At 41.1% G+C, this 20,053-nt stretch overlaps 1 pseudogene; it reads right to left on the minus strand.

The window, feature by feature from the left end:
* Positions 1–4,874: 4,874 nt before the first annotated feature.
* LOC126510680 (cytochrome c, somatic-like) lies at positions 4,875–5,193 on the minus strand (annotated as a pseudogene).
* Between the last annotated feature and the right edge of the window lie 14,860 nt (positions 5,194–20,053).

Consider the following 20,053-nt stretch of genomic DNA (forward strand, 5'->3'; position numbering starts at 1 on the left):
TGCCTGGAAGCATGAAGACACACAGGAAGCTATGGGTGAGACGGCACGTGCTCAAGGGAAAACAAGTTCACGTTTAGCGAGCTCAGAAAAGTGTGAAACCGTAGGCGGAATGCAATGACAAATCAGAATGGATGAACCAAAATAAGAGCATCAGAAGCCCGTGTAATTGCTTCCGTGAGAAATCTGGATCCTGGCGGTACTGTCAGTGCCTTGGGAAGTTTCTCCCCTTGGGCAAAGCACTCGTGCTAAGGTTGTGCAGCAAAGGGGTGGTTTTGTGTCTTTCTCTTCCCCCAAAGAAACCACTAAAGCAGTTGCAGAAATGAGTAGAGATGTGGCCACCAAGTCACTGCATGTAACTTTAGCTCAGGGCTCTCATGAGTATCAGGGCTACTTTACTGAACAGTATATGCAGAATGGCAAGAATGGGAGATGTGCCCAGTCCTGCCATCAGCCCTCACCAGTTAGCATTTCCTTTAGGTTACTCAATCACATCTATTCCAGAGACTCAGAGCCGAGCCGTCTTACTGTCTCTCTAGCCAAACTGCTTAACTAAGTCCTCGCTTGACTAGTTCAGGTGCCACACCTTACCCATTCCCAACTCTGCCCAGTGCTAAATGCCCAGGTCCCTGTTTAGTATACTGAGACCAGCTCTGTCACCGGTTAGTGGAACGTGTTATTGATGCATCCGAGGCTATGCCTCCTGTCCACACTATTTCCCATATAAATATGCTATGGGAGGCTGCAGTCCTCAGTAAACTTCTTGGTGTTCTCATCTGTAAGCCACTGTGTGGCAGAATGCCATTCTTGTCCAAGGTCAGGAACCTTCAGCTGATTTCATGTTAGCGTCTGTACCCCACCGAGAGCAAAAGCTGGGTGAACAGCTGTTTCCTCTCACCCAAGCCACACACTCTCTTGTGGTAAATCACCGCGTGCTGCCGGATGTTGATGACTCAGAGCTCCTCCATAGACTTGAGTTTCCGGAGTCTCTCCACTGTGAGGCTGATGGAGCTGCCCTGAACTGCAAGGCCACCTATCAGAGACACTGCTCAGAAAGCCGTCATCAGCGTGACTCGGGGTCCAGCTGTTTCAAACTGCTCAGGAACTCGAAAAGAGACTTGGGCTTCCCTGAAGGAAAATGTCTGAACACTGAAAAACTAATATTATGAAAATAGTTAGACTTATAAAATAAACTTGAAATGAAAAGAAAACGGTGCACCTTACAATCTTAGCAAATGCTGGGCCCAGCAAACAATGCTTATTCTAGAAAACTTTATTTAACCTCAAGTAAGGGGGTTTGGGGGCTGTAGAGGTGGCTCAGTGGTTAAGAGCATGGACTGTTCTTGAAGAAGACTAGAGTTCAGTTTCCAGAACCCATGTTGGGTGATTCACAACCACCTGTAACTTCAGCTTCTGGGGAGGTTTCTGGCCTCTGTGGGCATAAGCGCTCACTTGCACATACCCCCACCCCCATATACACAAAGCAGGAAGGAGAAAGGAATGTAGTTACATTTAAATAAAAATTAATTAGAAATAAAATTATTTAAAAAAACAAACAAACCAAGCACACGGAGGTCTGGGAAGTTGGCAGAATGGTAAATGCTCGCTATGCAAATGTGATGTAAATGTGAAATGCCAGGTGGGTGTGGCTGCCCACTTTTAACCCTAGCACACAGGGGCTCCCTGGAGGGAGCTCTCTGTTAACTGAGATTCTTTAATCTCAAATGTAGTATTACATCTGACTTTAATCTTCAGCCTCCACATGCATGTGTCCAAACATTCATACACACACACACACACACACACACACACACACACACACACACACACACAATCCCAGAAGAACACAAACAAGCAAATACCCCACAGTAGCATAATTTTCTAAGAAAATGAATGTTTTCCAGGTCTGGGGAAAAGCATTTCTCGGAAATACACAAATGTTTAAATGAAAGTATCCTCTTCTGCATTGGGTTGGCTTACACGTTGGAGGCAGGGTGGGTTAACAGTGGATGGCAAGGTGGAAAGGGAGAGATCTCTGTAGTGCCTCAGAATTAAAAGCTGGGAGCTCCTAGCAAGGTGATCTATTGGTGTGATCATTCTGGAAGCTTCCAGGCTATGGGTGACTTCCTCCTTTTTCCATATTTAGTCGACCTGCTTCCCTCCCCCCCCCTGGCCTGTTGGTGCTGTCCACATTCAGCTGGTCTTTCTCCCTCAGTTTTTATTCATGTGTAAACAGTCTCTGGAAATGTTTTTTTAGCTGAACACAATAGTATGGTACAACTTTCTTCTGTACCTCCCAACCCAACCAAGTGGATCAAGGTTAACCATCCCAAGTCTTGTCAACTTGACACCTGAGCCTGCCATAATTAATGTTCAAATAAAGACAATGATAAGAGCATTGTTCCCTTTAGTATGTTATTACTATCTTGTGTGCAATAGAAAACTTACTAATTCTTTCCTTGAACTGGTAGGAAAGTTTCTGGTGGATGCTTACTTTTCTCCTGAAATCCTTTATCTTATTTAATACAGACTTAAGAACACATTAATTAGCTCAATTGATGTTATGTGTTAAAAGAGTAAAAGACAAGAAAATGAGGATTTCTACTCAATATAGGTATATACACGTACAAAAATATTCTTAACAAAATAGGGAAGAAATACTCATAACAGCTACAATCCTCATGTCTGTAGTTGGTCATACAGCCATGTGCACTAGTGCAGGTACCTATGGAGGTTAGAGAGGCTGGACACCCTGGAGCTGGAGTTATAGATTGTTGTGAGCTGCCTGATGTGGATGCTAGGAAGAGAAATGAGTCCTCTGTAAGAACAGTACAGTCTTATCCACTGAGAAACACGGGATTTCAACTGTAGCCTAGACTGGCCTGGAACTCACTGTGTAGACCAGGATGCACAGGAGCTCACGGCAATTTTCCTCCCTCAGCCTCTTGAATTCTGGGATTACTGATGCGGGTCACCCCGTGTGGTCCTGGCTATCACTGCATATTTTATGCGATTCCATTTTCTCTCATTTGTGAGTGAGTCCGTTATCCTTCCTTTAAAACCCCTTTCAGTGATTGTCTGAGTTTGCAACATATATTAACAGAGAATCCACCTCTACATTCAATAACAGTATGCTGCTTCATGGGTAGCAAAACCATTATACAAAAAAAAAAATCCTTAGTTCTCTGCTAACCCCATTTTTGTTGTAGTTTATTTCATGTAATCCTAAGTATACACAACATATGCATATTTATAAATTTAATCATGAAATGTTATTTGAAAATTTTTATCTAATCAATTAAAAAATAGATGCCTCCTTCCCTCCCTCCTCTCTCTCTCTCTCTCTCTCTCTCTCTCTCTCTCTCTCTCTCTCTCTCTCTTTCTCTCTCTCTCTTCCTTTACACTTACCCCACTAGTATATCCTCTGGCTTTCTGGATCTGTATTTCAGCATCTGACAATTTGGGGGAAATTCTGCTGTCATTGTTTCAGCTGTTCCTCTATCCCATGCCTTTCCTTCAGCAACCCAATTTTGCATATGTTGGTTGTCCTATTTGGCTCACAGTTTGGGCATTGTTATTATCAATAATTTTCAGTATTTGTGTTGTGTGACAGTTTTACCCAGATTATAGCATTCTCTCATGGAGGGAGAGAGAAAGACTCCTGAGACAATTCTGAGTAAGGCGAATCTTATAAACTTTACATGACCCCTCTCTAAGTTATATAAGCAGCAAGGAGAGCCAGAGAAAGAAGATTCCTCTACCAGCCAACCTGCCTGTGAACTCCATCCAACCTCCTAAGTTGTCTGCAAAGCTTGTAGAGAGCTACAGGGTTGCAGCTTCTGTGAGTGTCACTCGCTGCCTTTGTTTCTGAAAGTAAGCCCTCACCCCTATGTCTGTAAATAGCACTAGTAACCCCATTGGTTTGCCTAGTTCTTCAGTGGGATCCTTACCTTGTTATGGCTTTAGCTTTCTCTCTGGAGTGTGCAAATGTTTGTTCATGGCTTCCCAGGAAAAGTGTCATAGTGTTCAAGGGTTAACTGTATATGAAACAGGTATGTATATGTACATATATACCTTTTTAAAAATTTATTTATTTATTACATATACAGTGTTCTGCCTGCATGTAGGCCTGCACACCAGAAGAGGGCACCACATCTCATTATAGATAGTTGTATGCCACCATGTTGACCTCAGGTTGAACTCAGGACCTCTGGAAGAGCAGTCAGTGCTCTTAACCTCTGAGCTATCTCTTCAGTCCCAGATATACCTTTCTTTAGATGCATACACAAATTTCTACATAAAGTCTTTTTTAAAGAGCGCTAAATACTCTTTATTTGACAATATACATAGACCACAGTAAATGCCTTCCAATGGTAAAAGGCAGCATCCTTTGACTTAGGGAATTCTAATTAAAATGACATCATCGAGTCAAGAATAGATGGTTTCTTCATGACGTTTAGCCATTGCCTGTAAGAGGCCAGTGAATACAAATGGAAACATAGGGGAGTCTTCCCATTTCCAGGACAGTGACAGAATTTTCCCAGTGTTTAAACATAATTATATGCCCAGTTTTATAAATTTAAGGATAAACCCATTCAATAGGTTTGAGGAGGCACCCTTACCTTTTTGAAAAGTAGAATTTCACTAAGTAAATCCAATCCTATCTTGAGAAAGGGAGAGCAATAATAGCATTTATACAACTGGAATTGTTATTGTAAAAAAGATCATATCCCCTTTACTAAGAGTCAGTTTCACTTAAATCAGAACTGCCCAACAAAAACATTGTTAGCCATTCATGATCTGAATTTTGGTGTATGAATTAATTATGGGGCACATTAAAAATCATGAGACACACGCTTTGTAGTAAAGCAGTGGAATTACTCATTTGTAGCCTTTTCAAGATAAATTATTAAGTCTGTCTTCTCTCCCTTCTTCTTAATTCCAGAAAAGATAATGTTTTTTTTTTGTTCCAGGGATGAACTTTTTGGGATTCTCCAAGTACTCTATTGGGTTACCCTCTCCCCAGGTGATGCCTTTGCTCTTGTTGGCATCTGTGTAGAAGAATCCAGCAGCCTGATTCCTCCAAACAGACCATGGAGATTTGGTCCAGTCTTATGCTTGCCTCCCTTCCTCCGCAGTGTGGCACTGGGCACAGTTCTGAACAAAGCTCTTCTTGCCTTTGTCAATATCACCCATTTTTAACTCCTGGGTGATCAACACCGCAATCTCTACAATCCGAAGACAGACGTCCCTGGGTGATCAACACCACAATGGCTACAGTCCGAAGACGGCGACCTGCTATCTTTTTACATAAATTCTTAGGTTGTGCATGTATAAAGACATATATGTATAAATACATATAATTAGAGGTTGCCGCAGGTGAATAGGGAGGTGAGCAGGTCCCAAGGCCTGCAAGATAAGCAAGTTAAAGGGGCAAGAGACGTGAAGACTTAGAGTTCTTAAGAAAGGACACAAGACTCAAGCAAGCCGGTGGGGTGGCTCCTGTCTGAAGTTTGCATGCTTCAGCCCCAAGAAACACTGATATTTCACTTTGAGTCTGCAGGCAAGAAAGCTGCACATGCCCAATAGAAAAGAGTCTGTCAGGGAGGATTCTCTCTCACCTGGATATGGTTTGCCTTTTTGCCTGATTCCAGAGTTCATTAGTATATGAGGTTCTTCAAAGAAAGAGAACCAAGCTCCTCTATTCTCCTCAAAGCTAAGTCCAATAGCCTGCTTTCTACAAACTGTAGACCCAAGAAAGCCAGGGAGCAATTGGAAGCCCTGAGAACTAGAATGCCATCATAGAGATTCCAGTTTTCAGCCTGAGGTCATGAGAAGATTGAGGTCCCATGCTAACAGTGAGAGGGACTGAAAATTCAACTTCCTTCTTCTTTTTGTTCTATTTAGGACCTCACTACTGGACACTCACACTATTGGGAGGGCTATCTATTTTAATCACTGTAGTAGTTTGAATGTAATTTCCCCCCATAATCTCATAGGGAGTGGCACTTTTAGGAGGTATGGCTTTGTTGTAGTAGGTATGGCCTTAGTGGAGGAAGTGTGTCACTGTGGGGGCAGGCTTTGAGGTTTCCTATGCTTAGGATATTACTGAGTGTATCAGTCAACTTCCTATTGCCTTCTGATCAAGATGTAGGATTCTCAGTCCCAGCACCACATCTGCCTGCACACCACCATGCTCCCCACCATGATGATAATGGACTGAACCTCTGAAACTGTAAAAGAGCCCCCCTCAGTTAAATGTTTTCCTTAGAAGAGTTGCTATGGCCATGATATCTCTTCATAGCAATAAAACCCCCAAGAGAGAAGTTGGTACCAGGGACTGAAGTATTGCTGATATAGGCCTGACCATGTTTTCCTTTGGAGTAACATGGAATTTGGGACTGTGGATTAGAAAAGCAGTTGAGCATTTTAAGTGCTGTTTAATAGGCTATACTAGTAGGAGCGTGGAAGACAGTGGCACTAAAGGTGACTTGATGAACTGTGAGGTACTCACTCAAGAATTTTTAGAGGAATTTTAGTATGTTGCCTAGAGACTGGTCTTGTGATATTTTGGTAAAGAAAGTGGCTGCCTTTTGCCTTTGTCCAAAGAGTCTGCCTGAGGCTAAAGTGAAGGATTTAGGATTAATTCTGTTGGCAGAAAAAATCTCAAAGCAGCCTTGTAGCTCTTTTTTTTTTTTCAAAAAACTCTGGGAGGGGGGCTGCCATGCAGCTCCCAAATAAATACATAAAGACATTCATTCTTAACGAATGCTCAATCTTAGCTTGGCTTGTTTCTAGTCAGATTTTCTGACTTAAATTATCCTGTTTCTCTTAACTACATATTGCCTCTGGACTTTTTATCTTTTATTATTCTATCTATCTTTCTTTCCATATTACTCTGTGGATAACTGGGTAGTTGTATGGCTGGCCCACAGCATACTCTTCTCCTTTTCTCTGTCCTCGCTCTTCTCTCGAGCCTAGGTTTCTCTTCCTATTCATTCTCTCTGCCCGACAGCCCCACCTATACTTCTGCCATTCAGTTCTTTATTAGACCAAACAGGTATTTTAGGTAGGTAAAGTTACACAGCTTTACAGAGTTAAACAAATGCAATATAAACAAATGCAACGTCTTTGCATCATTAAACAAATATTCCACAGCACAAACAAACGTAACACATCTTAAACTAATATTCCAAAAACAAAGCCTCATGTAGACTCTGTTTTGGGGTTTACTAGTGTTAACCCTAAAGAAGATATATAATGAAAAGGAGTAAGATGAACAAAATAATAATAATAATAATAATAATAATAATAATAATAATAATAATAATAATAATAATAATTGAGGAGAACAAGGGCACCAGAAAGTAGAATGGAATTAAGTTCTGTGTTCAAGAAAATAACCAGATTAAGAAAAGGAATAAAGGGAGTGGTGACCTCAGGGCAAGATCCCACCCAGCTAAGTTTCCATTATGAAAAGGAACTAAAGAAAAGCTTAGAGCTGGATGTGGTGGGGCACAGCTTTAATCCCAGCACAGGGAAGGCAGACAGTAGTGGATCTCTTAGTCATGTTCTAGCCCCAGTAAGCAGCAGCACTTAGCAGTTTTGGTCATGTGTTTCTGGGTTTAGAGTTAAGGACAGAAGAAAGGAGTTCTGGAATAAAGCCACTGAGACCAGGGATGTCAGTGTCAGGGGAGTTCCTGAATGGAGGCCTTGGAGAGAGGTCATTTCAGGAAATTGGGAAGTTGAAGCCTGATTTGCCTTGGAGAATTTAAGGTGTTAGAGATGCCAGAGTTGTGGGACACTTGCCAAGGAGAGCTGCTGACAAGGAGTAGAGACAGCCCAAGAGAAAGAAGTGTGCTGCAGACAACAAAACTGAGCAGAGTTGGAGATCTGAAGAGCATTTGATGTCAGACATGGAGATATAGAATTTGGAGTTTCCCCAGCTAGTTTTTAGTTTTGCTTTGGTCCGGTATTTCCTCACTATGCTCCCTTCCCTATATTTTGGAATGGTTCTGTGTTGGAAGTATGTGATCTGCTTTGTAATTTTGATTTTCTAGGAGATTACAGTGAAGAGACTGTATGAATCTCAGAAGCAACTTTGAACTTTGGATTTTAAACATTGTGGAGACTGTGATAGACTATGGGGACTTTTGAAGTTGCACTAAGTGCATTTTGCTTTATGATATTATTACAAACTCATGGGAACCAGGGAGTGGAACTGTGACAACCATCAACTAAATGTTAGCCTTTTCTGAAAACAAGCACATGTAGAAATAGTGTTAAACTAGATATATGAGTATTTCATAACCTAACTAAATTACCACATGAGATTAACTGAGGCTCAACATGTTGCTTGGTGGTATAACACTTGCCTACCATGTACTAGGTTATAGGTTTGATCCCTAATACAGCAAAACCAAACAAATAGAAATCAAAACTGTCTCAAACTGATGGAATGATGTCTATCTGACTTAGGGAAGGCATTTTGCATTACTCATTCTACCAAAGTAAATGTGAAGCTTATTTTAAATTGTCTTCACAGAGGCCCCTCCAATTATGTTTGACCTAATATCTATGTTCCCTATGGATAAGTCAGGTTGACAGAATTAACCACCTTACTGGCTGAACTCTAGTACCCAGAGTTCGATCTTGGAGGTTTTGTTCACCCTGTGTCTGCATGAATGAAAAATATAAAGAGAAGAGAATTTGAAGTTCAGGAATTAGGAATTTAAAATTTGGAGGTGGGTGTTGAAAGCAGTGACAGACAAAAGCTGGAATGGTGCTGAGGGAGCCTTGCTGAAGTAACTCGGATTCTGAGCCAGGCAACGTGTCCTTTTCCCAGCATATTAAAGGGCTCTGAGCAAAGGGGTGAGCTCGGATTTGCATTTTAGAAAGGTCTCCAACCTGCCTTCCTATATTGGGCAGAACACTCCTGGCATTCATTACTCAAATGTTAACCTAAATGGGCACTGGAAAGGCTAAATCAAAATTGTATCTGCAAAAACTGTCAAATATACCCTGCTCTTTTCTGTAGAGACAGCTGAAATCAGGGAGGTGCCGAGCTACTGTGGCCGGCATGGTGTGTTCCTCAGTCCCTTAGAGGCAGGGCCTCTTCTTCTTCTAGAGTTCCATTTACCGCTCATGACACTTCTCATCCCTGGAATGAGGATGGTTTTGAGTTAAACCAGATCAGGAGCTGCTCCTTCTGGTCCTTGCTGTAACTTCTGTGACTTCCCTTTGCATCAGGAATGTCATCTAATCAATCCGCCCATCCCCCAGTCCTTGCAAGGCTCCTGTCTTCTCTCCAGCCTTTGTCTGTGCTCTAGTCAAAGGAGTCACTTTCTCTGTGTCATCTCATGGTCTTGCTAGCCTCAGTTCTTTTTATTTTTTTTAAACTATCCCTTTCCTTTGCCTGAAGCATTTTGTTCTCATTCCTCGGTACAAGGAATTTCTCAAATCTTTCAAAGCTCAGCCTCGGTGTCACTTTCCCCAGAGTTCCCCTCTGACTACATTATCCAAGCAAGTCACCTGTTCATTCTTTTTTTGTCATGGTATTTACTTATGGTTTTTAATTTGCTCTTTTGGTAATGTGTAATCATTTCTTCTTTGACTGCATTTAATTAACTCTTGTCCACATCCCCTGCTACAGTGTAGCGCCACACAATCAGGGATATTGACCTGCCTTGCTCATCTTTAAGTTTCTCCTAGAAAGAATATTGCTTAGTAAGAAACAGACACATGATAATCACTTGCTGATTAAATGAACAATACCAACGTGATATTCAGCCTGAGGTTGATGAGAGCCATCTAATTATCACGACAGTTAAATGCTTGCTATTAGATATGACCAAGAGGCAGAAAATGGGAAAGGAGATGATAATTGCAACGTTGTCCAATTATATCACTTTTACAAATATTAGCTAGTCTAATGAGGAATGGGTATATCATCTGGAGACTCACATTGTCTTGTGAGTAACTGATATTTTCTTCTGGTGTCCAGAAGGTTGGATAGTTAATATCAAAGGACCCTCTGCTTCCATTCTCCAACAATGAAATCAACATTCATGATTAGTAACAGCCATGTTCAAGTAGTGAGCAACATGTATGGGTAAGCACATGACATACTAGCCAGTTTGCATTGCAGGAGTTGTAATCTACCTGGCTGGGAGCTAAGGCTCATGGGAACAAAATTCCTAAATGCTGAAAGGGACAAAAGTAAAACCTGAACTTGGGTGTTTCTACTCCAAAAAACCAAACACCTTTTACACTACCGCGTAGAGTAACTATTGCAGTACAGCTTTGGGATTTGTAATGTCCCTTTCCATGGATATATTTTTAGTATAGGAAAATTCCAGTCACAGAATAGGTACTCAGTAATTATAATTAAATGAAAGAATGAGGTCAGTCCTTAGGGACCAGTGTTTTCTAACGGGGGTAATGTTTGCTATGTGTTCTGTGATGTAATGGCTGTCTCACAAATATTTGTTGATTTACATTTTTATTTAGGAAGGAAGGAGAAAGTAGTTTTTTGTTTTTGTTTTTGTTTTCACCAGAGTACAAGAAAGAGACAGAGGCCTCCAGAAGAACTGAGGGGTAGTTCTCTCCCAGGAAGGACTTTTGTCCCCAGAAAACTTTTGTCAGTGTCTGGAGACAATTTTGATTGTTGTAACAGGGAACTTGGCATCCAAAGGAGAGGGTGAACGCTGTTTTAAACACCCTGACATTCAGAGGATGGCCATTCAACAGAACAATACCAGTCCACATGTCAGCAGCGCCGGGACTAATCAGGGAAGATGCAGTGGTGGAGAAGAGACAGGGTAGAGGAGGTGCTTCACGTTTCTGCCTGTGAATGTCAATATGTGAGAAAGAAAGACGATAAGAAGAAAAGAAGTGGGGACAGAATGTCTCAAACACTTTGTACAATGGAGTGTGTTAGGTGCCAATGCCTAGTGCCATTTCCAAGCAGATGTCGTCACAGATTGAAATCCCATCAGTAAGTTTTCAGACTGAGTTGGGGAGTTATTTTGGAAGAGAAATTCCTCTTTAGGCATATTTTTCATGACCCCTCATTAAGCAATAGGAGCAGTGATGGAGTTCGGGAAAGGAAAGGAATACCCAGAAAGAAGAATCTACAAAGCACTCAAGAAACTTGTCATAAAAAAAAGAAACTTGTCATCAAAAGAATAAATAATCTGATAAAAAATGTGATACAGACCTAAACAGAGAACTCTCAATAGAAAAGTCCTAAATGGCTGAAAGACACTTAAGGAAATGCTCAATATCCTTAGCCATCAGAGAAATACAAATCAAAACAACCATAAAATCCCATCTTACACTTGTTAGAATGGCCAAGATCAAAAACACATGACAGCTTATGCTGGAGAGGATGTGGGGTAAAAGGAACACTCCTGCATTGCTAGTGGAAGTGCAAATTGGTACAGTTACTTTGGAAAACAGTATGGCGATTTCTCAGAAAATTAGGAAACAACCTATCTCAAGACCCAGCAATACCACTTTTGGTTATATACTCAAAGGATGTGCAATCATACCACAAGGACATGTGCTCAACGATTTTCATAGCAGCATTGTTTGTTATAACCATAACCTGGAAACAACCTAAATGTCCCTCCACTGAAGAATGGTTAAGGAAAATGTGGTACATTTATACAATGGGATACTACACAGCAGGAAAAATTAATGATATCTTGCAATTTGTGGGCAAATGGATGATCTAGAAAACACTATACTAAGTGAGGTAACCCAGACCCAGAAAGACAAATATAATATATACTCACTTATAAGTGGCTTTTAGACACAAAACAAAGAAAAACCAGCCTACAATTCACAACCCCAGAGAACCTAGACAACAAAGAGAACCCTAAGAGAGGCACAAATGGATCTAATAATCTAAACGAGAAGTAGAAAAAGGCAAGATCTTCTGAGTAAATTGGGAGCATGAGGATCATGGAAGAGGGTAGAAAGGGGAAGGAGGAGAAAGGGAGAGGGCAGAGAAAAATATATAGCTCAATAAAAACAAAAAAGAAAAACCCCTCAAAGTCAGGAAAAAAGAACATTTGGTAAGTACTTATGGGAAGTGATTTATTTTGAGATGTGGCCTCAGAGATCAGTAAGACGGATAGGGAGAGAGGGCAAAGGGAAGCAAGAAACACTGATCAGGACTGTGCTTTTGAGTTTCTTATTGATTGCTATTGATCCACTAAGAAGCAGGGCAGAATTGACCCACGAATATAGAATGAAGTTTATGTCCTGCCCTGTCCCACAGCCATTCAGTCCCAACAAAACACACAGAGGCTTTTTATTAATGCTCATGGTGATGCACAGATTAATGGAGATGGGCTAAATTAAGAGGTAAGAGTTAGCCAATAAGAAGCTAGAGCTAGCCGGCGGTAGTGGTGCACACCTTTAATCCCAGCACTCGGGGGCAGATCTCTGTGAGTTCAAGGCCAGCCTGGTCTACAAGAGCTAGTTCCAGGACATGAACCAAAAGCTATGGAGAAACCCTGTCTCAAAGAAAAGAAAAAAAGAAAAAAGAAGCTAGAACTAATGGACCAAGCAGGGATTTAAATAATACAGTTTCTGTGTGATTATTTTGGGGCTAAGAGGCCAGGAATGAAATAAGTGGCCTCCTCCAACATATTACTTATAAATTGGTTTGGCCTATTAGCTCAGGCTTATTATTAACTAGCTCTTACAACTTAAATTAACCCATAATTCTGATCTATGTTTAGCCATGTGTCTTGATACCTTACTTAATGATGGATTCTCATTTTGCTTCCTCTGCATTGGCTGATGACTGCAGACTGAGCTTTTTCTCTTCCGAGAATTCTCCTATTCTGGTCACCCTGCCTATACTTCTGCCTGACTACTGGCTAATCAGTATTTTATTAAAAAATACAAGTGACAAATCTTTGCTGGGTACAAGAACATTATCCCACAGCACATCAATATGCCCAGAATGTGGCATTCTTACGCCACTGGGTATGAAGGAAGGGTTACTTAATTGACAGGGATCATTGTTCCTGATTATCCAGACACACTGGACACATTCTGACATCTCTGGCACACGGTTTACAGTGTGTCCATCAGTTACAAAAGAGCAGAGCACTTGTCAGAACTATTTAGACTGCTTAAACAAGGTGAAGTCCCTGCTGCAGTAACCTGTCCTGAAATCATTACTGATGTGCATTAGCATTAATTCTTATTTTGTGTGTTCCCCAGAATTCATACAACTTCTGTGGCTTGCCTGGTTCTTGGTGGGGTGACTTATTTCTTTATCCCAAAATATTCTGCACGCTTACTGCACTTGCCATATAGACTGTCCTAAGAGGATCTTAGCATGCCTCTGTGTTCCACATATGCTCCTTTGAGACCTCACTGCTGCCACTCCAGTTTCTAGGAGCCATTGGGGACAACATACGCTGCCAATGTAGTGGCTGCTTTCCTTACTTTCTAATCGACTGGCAAGCAAATCCAAAAATGACTAGATCATTGTCTTCACATCCAAGTTCAGTGGAATGAATCTTAATGTGTTCCTCATTAAGCTTCCCCCTAGATGCAATCTTGACAGCCTAATTTAGTTATAGAAGCACACGTTTTAGCAAGAAAGGCTTTAGGAATGAAGGTGAGAGATATCACAGCTACTCTGTCTTTAGGATTCTGCACATACACATTCTAGATACTGGGAACATTATGCTAGGCATAGTTTTTGTTTCATTACACAGATATTGCATTGTAGAGGGAAGATTCCAAATTGTATGGTATTATCCCTATTCAAAACACTGCTCTTACCCAGTCTTTTAGGAAGATCTTCATTGATTTCCCAAGGTCTTTCATCTGATGTAGTAAATAACCACCACAAAGTCAAGTGTCTCCTTTGTTATTAAGAAAAAATATCTGCCAGGCTGTGGTGGTGCACGCCTTAATCCCAGCGCTTGAGAGTCAAAGGCAGTTGGGTTTCAATTAGTTCAAGGCCAGTCTGGTGTAAAGATTAAGTTCTAGGATAGCCAAGGCTACATAGTGAGACCCTGTCTTGAAAAAACAAAACAAAATCCACTGAAGTGAAAGAATATTATTTAAAGTGGCTTTGTACCCAGTCTAATAGCCCGTGAATCCTTGCATGAGGGTGATGTTGGAGGTACATTATGTAGGCAGACTAATCACATATGTGGATTCGGTGACAATTTCATTAAGTTGAATTATGTTACCTTGTAAGAGGGAGGTGTCTCTGATTATCATCCTGGTATGTCGCACATGGCTAGTGGTCTTAAAGGATTGTGTCAGATCAAAGTCCCTGCCTGACAGGACAGCTACTCAGTTGCAAAGGGAGTTAGCTTGTGTTGGTGAGAAAAGCCCACGCCTGGGCCCATTTATAATATCCATCCTGCCTCTGTGCCTTCTCCATTTATGAGCAATTGCTCAAGCACTAATGAGAAAAGCTAGCTGCCACCCAGGAGACAAATCTGGCAGTTGAATCTCCCTTTAGTGTGTACTCTCTCATGAACATTAATGTGAAAAAAACTTCTGTGTACTGTGGGCTTTGGGCTTCCCATTGAGGCTCTCTGTGAGCCTCCTTAGACCTAATTCTGAGCACACAAACTTACCCCAGCTTGAACCTCACCCTTTCTTGAATCCAAGCAGGAACCAAGGCATGGCTGAGTAGTTTGCTAGAAGATGCCTTTCAAATGGGAATTAGTTTTCTGCTTCTGATGACATGGCTTAGACCTAGAGAGCTAGAGGTTCTAGGTACGACTGTCCTGCTAGGCTTGCTAGAATTCGTCACAGATTCTTCCATCCATGTTGGAGTTTCCTACTGGACTTGAGCAGTTGGGAGCTTGGTACAAATTCATGTGGGCTTGAATCTGCTAGAGAATCCTCTTTCATTCTTGCCTAGCTCAAAACGACAGCACATTCATTAGTCTAATAATTGGGCCAAAATAACGTTCTGAGGCTCTATGTGCTTCCTTATGAAATTAAACAAAAAGAAACAAAACCCTCAAACTTCCAAACAAACACTGTTATCTCCAAAAGAACCTGTTAAAATACATTATCATTGTTAATATGTACAAAGTATCTCAACCTACATTAGAAGGAGGGGGAAGAGGGGTTGAGACAGGGTTTCTCCCTGTAGTTCTGGCTGTCTTGGAACATGTAGACCAAGTTGTACTAGAACTCAGGGATCCACCTTTCTCTGCCTCCCAAGAACTGGGATTAAGGGGACACCGCAACACTCGATTTGTATAACAACTTCTTAATCTTATAGTTTTGTTGATTCGTTGGGGGCATGCCTAGATTTTAGAGAATCTAAGAGGGGACTTAGAAGAGGAGTGAGTCAGGGAAGATGAACTCATTGAAAATGGTGGCCAGAAGCTGGAAATCTGGGTCTAGTTCTCAAACTGGATATCATTACTGTGGCTGAATGTAAATCACTTGAATTCTGCCTGGCTCTTGATTTTTCTCACCTCTAAAATGGAATTGGTGAGAATTCTTGCCTCTCAGGATTGTGAGATTCCAAAGGGAAAAGGCGCAGAAGTGTCACAGTTAGGGGCAGAGAAAGCAAGTGCCCAGCTCTCTGTATTTACATTCACCCTGCTGGCCAGCTCCCCTTTGGTCTCTGTTAATTACATTGTCCAAATAAAATGTAAACTAGAAAGGTAAAAGGAGACTCAACATGACATAGATTTCCTTGTTAACTCAAGCACGTGGCTGCTCTCAGAAGCATGGCTCTGTAATTCTTTTTTGCTATAGTCTATAACTTGTATTACCAAGAAGGCTACAAGAAGCCCCTGGTGCCTAGCAACCCACTTCCAACTATACCACGAATCCTGTAATGAGGACAGGACAAGGGGTTACATTCACAGGTGCGGACAAAACATTTCTCAGGAGCAAAGGCTCATTTATGCATGGTCTAAAACCTTTGTTTAGCTCTCTACTTCAGGGTCCATATAGTCAGTGCCAAGGCTGTTAGCCAAGGGATGTCCCCGCCGGTTCCTATAGATAAAAACATTATAGAAAATCAATGTGCAAAACCTTTATTTTCCATTATAACTCAGACACACTGGCCTAGATATGGCTAGAGAACCAGGCCACCGTGAGTGCGATCTAGGCTGTTGGCAAAGTCAGAAACACTGCTCAGTGTTCATGCAGATGGGCCCACTCAACATTAATTTGTTGGATGCTTATTCCCCAAACAAGCTTCAGTTTTCTTCACCCGCAAACTGAGATTGTTAGAACAGATTTTAATACATGGTTTTCAAAGCTAATGTTCCACACGCTTTAATTGAGCATTTGGCCAAATAAAAGCACCTCGAATGTTTTCTCCAGCCTTCTGCTTTCATTAGAAAAATCTTGGTTTGTACTATAGCAAAAGAGGACATTTTCCCCCTTGTGCTTTGTTGACAGCCACATACTATTGATGAAAATACGTAACAGTGAAGAGGTCAAGCCTGGTTCTCATTTGGCTGGAGCTGAACTTTGAGTTCTAGTTGGCTGCATGCACCTGGAGATGAATCATTTGGTTGCTCTGAGCTCAACTTTCCCTACCTGTAAAATAAGCCATGGCATCTACAGGAAATTAGTGACCTTAGTTGTTCTCAGAGAGATAAAGTGATTACCCAGGAACAAGTTTTAGGACATTATGTGCTATATCTGATTAAAGCTACGCTTGATTGTACTGTTGTTACTTTTCTGGATACCGTGTCTATCTTTTTTTTAACACTATGAATTTTACAGCAGACATTTACCACCTATTCACGATGCAAACAAATATTTGAAATCCAATAAGACCATTGACTATAAGCTTACACATTTTCTCCCAACAGAAAAACATGTAATATTATTTCTAGTCTACAATTCTATATTCTTAGGATGATTCATGACATCCCCTTCATTTATCATCCTTACAGACTAATAAATAAGATTTTAAATGCTCTATCTCTCTAGCAAACCAAGAAAAGTGACAGGTGAAACATTTCATTCTCACCCAGGTCATTAACAAGTGTGAAAAAGGCCAATTCTGCTCGTCAGGAGGAAGCATCCATCCTTATTAGTGGAGGCATAGGAGATAGTCACACTGTCATCTAATTGCATCTTCTTAATCCGTGACAGCACTTGCAGGGGCTTCTGAGATGTGCCCAGCCAAGAACTGTCTTTAGTTCCAGGACAGCAGACAAGAGTTTTTATTGCCATCAAATGGAAATTGGTTTAGTTAATATAATAAATTACACCACTAACTTAATTTAGCAGGAAATGCCTACCATTTGGGACCTATGAGATGTTGCTTGAAAATTTCTGCACATGTACTTAAACTTCAGCCTGTGGGAGTATATAGAAGATATGTATATGATACGCACACACAATCTCATAGATGTACAATAGATAGGACTGTGCCTAGCACAAAGAAGAAGTAAGATGATGGAAACTGGCAGCAACATCTCAGAAACAATGATTTTCAGGAGGATTCAATTTAACCAGTAATTTCACAAGTCCACCACAATAAATTTCCAGAAGCAAGTACTGCATTTTATATAGGAAGCGATAGAAAGGAACACGCAATCTCATGTCAGTTGTGTGTGTGTGTGTGTGTGTGTGTGAGAGAGAGAGAGAGAGAGAGAGAGAGAGAGAGAGAGAGAGAGAGAGAGAGAGAGAGAGAAAGTGTCCTTTTGACTCCATACCCTCAAACATCCTCTTCGTATTTGTCTTACGGAGTTAAAGCTCAGGAGACATTCTGATTGTTCACAATTAGCACCGACAAAGAGATTTGTAGGATTGCAGGGCCAATAATTTTGTTAAATCAAGTAAGACATGTGGAAAGAAACAGTTGCGGAGAGGGTGGATATCTCACCTGGTATCCGAGAGACAAGGAGAGGCAAAGCATAGAACTTGTTTAGTATGCTTTATGGTTCTGAAGAACTCTTGACATCTGGCAGATGAATGAGGAAACTTTCTGACTAGGGAAGAATAATTTGTGGTACCATAAAGGTAAAGACACGGTTGAGTCCTTCTGAGAAGAGGCTGGGAAACCAACAGATATAGAACCTGCAGTTCGTGGCTCCAAATTTCGTTATTCAAATTCTATCATCCTTTTGAATGATTATACAGTCCACAGGAAAGATAGAGCATTGGCAGGTCCATCATTCTGCACCACTGGCAACTATCGTTAGAGCTCTAATTCACCATGTTATTGGACCACCAAAGAGCATAGCACGTGGCAGGAGTTCTACAGAGCCTGGTGGAGGGGTTGCCACTCTACAGAAGTAACTTGAAAGCTTGGATACAAGAGTCTGTGTTGACTCTTGCAATGCACATCTTGGTTAGAGTAATTACCTTCTCAACGTAGACCCAGGATGATCTGAGGAGGGAAAATTGCCACTCAGAAAAGGAGCTTTTACTTTGTCTCCGCTGATTATTTATTATTATTTTTTTTAGAGCTGAAAATCTATTTGTTGAACCTAGATCATGTGCCATCACTAGGAGGTCTGAGGACAGTAGAGTTCTGTGGAGCAGCAACTTTACAATTGTATTGGGATAAGAGACACGTGTAAGACTTGGGTAGTGTTGTCCCACTCCTCTCTGGGGTGAGGAAGTCTAATGTCACCTTTTCATGATTGTACAGTATTAAGCATGACTCGTAGAACTAAATACATTGTGCAATTTAATTTCATGATCTTAGAGTTTTAATTAGATTTCTTATTTTTAATTAAGCAACTAATAAAACATCCCTTTTTTGTTTTTTTGAGACAGGGTTTCTGTGTGTTGCTGGGGAGCCTATCCTGGAACTAGTTATTGTTGACCTGCCTCTGCCTACCGAGAACTAGGATTAAAGTCATGTGACATCATTGCCGGGCTCCCAATGAAACATCTTAATATTTACTAAAGCTTGAAGGAGGCTGCAAATTGTTCAGCTTCCAATATCTATATTTCCTTAGGAGAAATATCCTGGTTATATTTGTTATTCTGATTTTGAGATGGATTTAATTAGTGATAGCCTTTCTAGGAGGAGACCAGATGTGGAAACCATAAGTCAAAATCAATAAAAGCAGTGCCTAAAACTTCTACAAAGTGAACCTAACTAGAGGAAATTGGTAATGAATTTAAATCAAGGCTCTACTCAGCTGGCATGCAACCAGAGGTAAGTCAGAGCAAGAGTGCTGAGACCAGGGTCTGGAGGCTGCTGGCCTCTTCTTTTGACATTGGTCTGCGGTATATGTCTATGTAAGCCACATTCAGAGTAAAAACAGTCTACCATAAAATAAGAAACCCGAGCATTTGTTGCATGTGTGTGTTGTTATGAAGCCGCTTGTTTGTTCTGGCTACTTGGCAGCTCAGACTCAAAAGAACCACATAGACACTGTATTAATTAAATCACTGCTTGACCCATTAGCTCCAGCTTTTTATTGGCTAATTCTTTTTTATATATTTATTTATTATGTATACAATATTCTGTCTGTATGTCTGCAGGCCAGAAGAGGGCACCAGACCTCATTACAGATGGTTGTGAGCCACCATGTGNATACAATATTCTGTCTGTATGTCTGCAGGCCAGAAGAGGGCACCAGACCTCATTACAGATGGTTGTGAGCCACCATGTGGTTGCTGGGAATCGAACTCAGGACCTTTGGAAGAGACCTTTGGAATGGCTCTTAACCATTGAGCCATCTCTCCAGCCCATTGGCTAATTCTTACATATTAATTTAACCCATCTTCATTAATCTGTGTATTGCCACATGGCTGTAGCTTAACAGATAAGGTTTCCAGCATCTGTCTTTGGTAGGGTTATATGGCTTCTCTCTGACCCTGCCTCTTTTCTCCCCACATTCACTTTAGTTTTCCCCACCTACTAAGTTCTGCCCTATCAACAGGCCAAGGCAGTTATTTAACAATGGTATTCACAGCATACAGAAGGGAATCCCACATCAGGTTTGGATGTGAAGGACATAGTTGGAAACCCAGAGATGGCTGACAGTTTTAGCACACAATTTTGTGGGTGGTGAGGAGGTAACCCTTCCCTTTTTGATGCTTTTTCTATTCTTGTTTC

Source organism: Alexandromys fortis, unplaced genomic scaffold (assembly GCF_014885135.2).
Source record: "Alexandromys fortis isolate MF-2015 unplaced genomic scaffold, M_Fortis_MF-2015_v1.1 scaffold_85, whole genome shotgun sequence".
Taxonomy (NCBI): Eukaryota; Metazoa; Chordata; class Mammalia; order Rodentia; family Cricetidae; genus Alexandromys; species Alexandromys fortis.